This window comes from Crocodylus siamensis, chromosome 1 (assembly GCF_052110815.1).
Source record: "Crocodylus siamensis isolate JL-2025a chromosome 1, ASM5211081v1, whole genome shotgun sequence".
Classification (NCBI taxonomy): Eukaryota; Metazoa; Chordata; order Crocodylia; family Crocodylidae; genus Crocodylus; species Crocodylus siamensis.
The window spans coordinates 16,817,739-16,822,396 of record NC_143395.1 but is presented as its reverse complement, the minus strand read 5'-3'; the positions used below and the strand labels follow the sequence as shown (position 1 = coordinate 16,822,396).

Genomic DNA, 4,658 nt, shown 5'->3' with positions numbered 1-4,658 from the left:
CCAACAGAAGTAGAGTTTTTTGATAGATGAATTGAAGGAAAGTGTTGTGGAAAAAGTGAAACCTTTGGGGGTTTGGGGTTTTCAATAAAAACATGAAACATGGATCAAAACAGAATATTATCATTGTCTTCAGTATTTTTTGTGCACGAAAGACAAACTAAATGTTTGAATCAGCTATAGCCCACATGTAACCCACATGCTTTATTCTGCAGCATCTGAATTTGATCCAAAGACAGTGGGGAGGAAAAATGGTATCTAGTGGGAATACATGTGTCTGTAAGTGTGCAAAGTGTAGAGCAGGATAACTTAGCAAGAAGGCCCCAGAAATAGTATGTGCTCATTAATGACGTATTCAGTAGCTGTTTCCAAAGTAGTAAGGCTCAGTGGCTGCTCAGTTCAGGACTGAACTGTGTGTCGTAAGGACTAGATCATAGATTTTGTACCTCTTTGGAGACAGATGCTTGCCATCCCAGCTTCACATTGATAGGGAAGCCCTCTGCTATTGTAATGCGTTGTCCACTTCTCGGTCTTTATGGACCTAAAGAAAGAGTAAGGAGGTGAGCAATGGTCAGTTGTAGATGCTATACCATACATGGAGTTTATATTTTTCTGCTAGCTAACTGCTTTGAGCTTGGATTTTCTCTCAAGGATGGAAGAGTAAAGCTGAGTTAGAGGAGTGGTTTATTTGCAGTTACCTACTTTACCTGGATACATGGGGAAAAGGTGGTGTCCTATAGCACAACTCTTAATAGGGATCCTGGGAATGGATAGTTTAGGTGCTAATTCCCCATTCTGTACCATTTTGCATTCTGACTACAGATTTCTGTTTCACCAGCCCCTAAGGACCAGTCAGCTATTAACTTAAGAGCTGGAACATCTTACCTCCATAGAGATCCATAGATGGTTTGCTAAGAGGATTCTGAAATATTTGGAAAGTTTCTTCTCTGTTGTGAAGGTGAGACATATGAAATATTATGTTCACATGTATGTCTGAAAGTACAAGGGTAGAAGTTTTATATCAGAAATTTTTTTTTGGAATTCTTAATAGCTTCAAAGTGGGGAAGTCTGCGTGAGGAAAACCAGTATTTTTACTAAAGGCTTTGCTTGAAAGTTGTTCATATCATCCATTGAAATACTATTTATAATGTTTTATACTCTCTGTATAATGATTCCTGAGCATATTAAATGTTTGGTTTATTAAGAAACTATATGGTACTTCCTCAGTTGTCTGGGAACTATTAACACCTACTTATCAGGGTATTACCTGCAATATCCCAGAGGCTTAACTCTGCCTAATGCTTTATAAGCCCTGAAAGGCCAAATTCTGGCTTGTATTTCAACAAAGAGTTAAACCACAGTACAGGAGGAAAAAGGTTGTAATAGTTACATATAATATTGCCTCAGCTTTCCCCTATCTCTTCAAACATGCACTCACCACGATGCAGGATTGTGTTTACTGGGTATTCTGGGAAAATCTCAACAATTATCTCAGTCTGATGCAGCAGGAGAAGGAAGCTCTGATCCTTCAGCGAGAGAGATGTTCTTCTGCACCCCCAACTAGTAGAAATTCTTCAGTGGGTACTGGGATCTGTCAGTGAGAAGAGACATGATCCTGGAAGGTGACTGCCCTTAACTCTCATTGCGTGCTCATATGCATGCTTTGGGGGTCAGGTGAGCGGGGGGATGGGAGGGCATGCTTTAATTAGCGAACCCCTGCCGCTTTAATTAAGTGGCCCTGCACGCTAGTTAAAGCATGCTGAATACATGGAACTCTGCAGCACGCTGGAGCATTCTAGTTAGATGTTCTGGGAAGTTTTAGTCCTGCATTTCATTTTCATGAAGAAGCCTTTTCCTGTCATTTACTTGTGTCCTCAAGCCCTGGGTCCTATACAAGTACAGAGAGAGGGAAAGAACGCGTTGGAGCACGAGCATAGGCACCCACTAACTCTAGAGGGCCAGGAGCGAAGTGTTTGGAACGCACACAAAGAATAGCATCAGTGGGTGCCTACCCAAGTAATATTGTTCATGCATTTGGGCCCATGAAAACACTACAGCTGTGACATAACACACGTGCATGGCTGCAATGCACTTTTAAGATGACCGATCGTGTGAAAAATTAACCCTGGTCAAATGAGGTATTACAGGGGTTCCCTACCTTTTTAGATGGCAGACTGGCAAACTGAGGACTGGCAAACTGCAGTCTGGAAGTGATAGGCATTCTGTGTAGCACCAGCCAACCCTTTTTGATACTCATTTTAAAAGTCCTGCCGCAGCCCTGGTACCAGGCCAGAAAGGGTGGGCAGTCAAATCAGAAGTCCGGAAGTGACCGGCATAATGCAGAGTGGCAGCCAACCCTTTTTTACTCAATATAAAAAAAGAGTTGGCTGCTGCTCTGCAGTACGCTAGTCATTTCCAGACTTCTGGTTCAGCCACCAACCCTTTCTGGCCCGGTACCAGGCCATGGCATGGGGGTTGGAAACCTCTGAATTAGATCAGTGGTCATTAACCAGTGGATCTCGATCCACTGAAGATCTCAGATCCTCTAGTGGTAGATCTCGGAGATCTCTTGGAGATGATCCAAGGCTGGGGTGGGGGGCTGAGTGCCTGCATGCATGCGTGTATGCGCCCCAGCCCAGCATGTGAGTCCATGGGGAAGGCAAGGGGCAGCGGTTAGATCGAGGCCCCTGTGATGAAGGCCAGTGCCACAGAGGCAGAAGCAGGATAAGTTGAGTGGGGCCCTGGCCGGGTGGGACTTACTTGCTGGGGAGACATGCCCCCAAATAATTTTTTCTCCCTCTGCCTTGATCTGGCCTTTCCCTTCCCCCCCTGCAGACTTACCCTGCTATGAATCCATGCTGATTGCCCTGCTGCATTATTTTTCCAGCTGCACTCCCATAAATATGATCCTTAATAATTTTTTCAAAGACTTTTCCAAGGATAGAGGTGAGACTAACTGGCCTATAATTATTCAAATCCTCCTTCCTCCCCTTCTGGGCAGGGGACGGGAGGTACACATTTTCACTTGCAACTGACTTTTAACAATAAGCATGTGCTTAAAGTGTAATGCATTGGGGAATCTATCTTTGCACAGCTTATACATTTTAGATGAAATGTTTCGGTCTTTGTAGGATTCTCCTGTGTGCTGGCAGTGCTGTGTCAGATCTCTCAAGAGGATGGCTCCCATTCAGGTGAGAGCATCATGGAGCAATGGTTATGTCAAGGAGGATATCTGAGTTAGGGACTAAGCCAGACCAAGTTTTTCTATAGGGAGTGATCTTGGAGCTGTGAAATTTCACCAGAAGAATAGCAAATAATTTAGGTATTGATGATAGGATATGTAGGAGGGGCTGAGAGCAAGGTCTCTGAGAGACTGGAAGATATAGCCAGGACAGAAAGATTGGGAATTTTTTTGTGGGGTGACTATGTGCATGTGGGGAGACCTGCTTACTTGTTCAGCTTTAAATGAAGTTGACATGGGACATGGGACTTTTCCAAGGATAGAGGTGAGACTAACTGGCCTATAATTATCCGAATCCTCCTTCCTCCCCTTCTTGAAAATAGGGACCATACTGGCCCTTTTCCAGTCCTCCAGGACCTGACCTGAGTGCTGTACCAGTGGCTCTGCTATGACACCAGCCAATTCTTTCAGTACCCTCGGATGTAGTGCATCCGGACCTGCCGACTTAAACACATCCAGTCCATCCAAATGACTCTGCACCAAGTCAGCATCGACAATTGGTAGGCTGGTGTCCCTCTGATGCCCATCTAAGAACCCATCTGGGGACTTGTCTTGACCCTTATTCAGGAACAATGAGGCAAAAAACTCATTGAAGAGCTCAGCTTTGTCCCTCCTGTCTGTCACTAACTGCTCTTGTTCATTCACTAGGGGTCCTATGCTGCCCTGTGCCTTTCTTTTACTCCCTACATACCTAAAAAATGACTTTTGGTGTCTTTAATTCCTGTTGCCGGCCTCAGCTATTTAGTTGCTTTAGTTGCTTTGGCCTTTCTAACTGCCTCCCTGACAGAGCGGGCCAAGCAGTTATACTCCTCCCTGGTAGCTTCCCCTTGCTTACACTGCCAATATGCCTCTTTTTTGCCCTTAGACTTCCCTGGATTTCTCTGTTTAACCAAGGAGGCTTTTGGGCCCCTTTGTCCCCTGTCCCTCACAATGGCAAGCAGGGATTGCCAATTTGATAGTATGTTTTCCTTTGCTCCGGTCTTCATTGGGCACTAGAGTCAGGTAACGAGAAGGGGAATGATAGGAAGACACTCACTTCCACTTCCACCACCCTTTTCCAGCGCTGCAGTACAATCTGGTTAACATTTATATGATGCCTGATCTTGATCACTTCACCTAAATGGAAATTTAGGGAATGCCCATATCTCTATTTTGGGACAAGCTGAAGGTTGCTTTCTCAACTACATCCAGCTGTCCCTCCCCCACAATATTATTTTGCTTTGGCCCCATGGGAGAAGCACAGAAGAGGAGGCAAGTGGTCAGGGTTATTCCTAGAGGAACAGAAACAGGACACTCAGATGGAGTCTTTCTAGGACTTGTGTTCACCATGTCGCTCTCTGTGCTTGGTTGTGACAATAAGTGTCAGAAACAGAAAATAGGGCACCAGTGGGCTGGAAATCAGCAGCTGGTAACTTTCTGG

The 4,658-nt window shown here is 44.8% G+C and overlaps 1 long non-coding RNA gene across 1 annotated transcript; it reads right to left on the bottom strand.

The window, feature by feature from the left end:
• Positions 1-265: 265 nt before the first annotated feature.
• LOC149872608 (uncharacterized) lies at positions 266-1,847 on the bottom strand. The gene is made up of 3 exons (XR_016439780.1): positions 1,436-1,847; positions 883-990; positions 266-538 (listed from the first exon to the last, which is right to left on the bottom strand). It is a non-coding gene; the product is annotated as an uncharacterized LOC149872608 (long non-coding RNA).
• Positions 1,848-4,658: the final 2,811 nt, after the last annotated feature.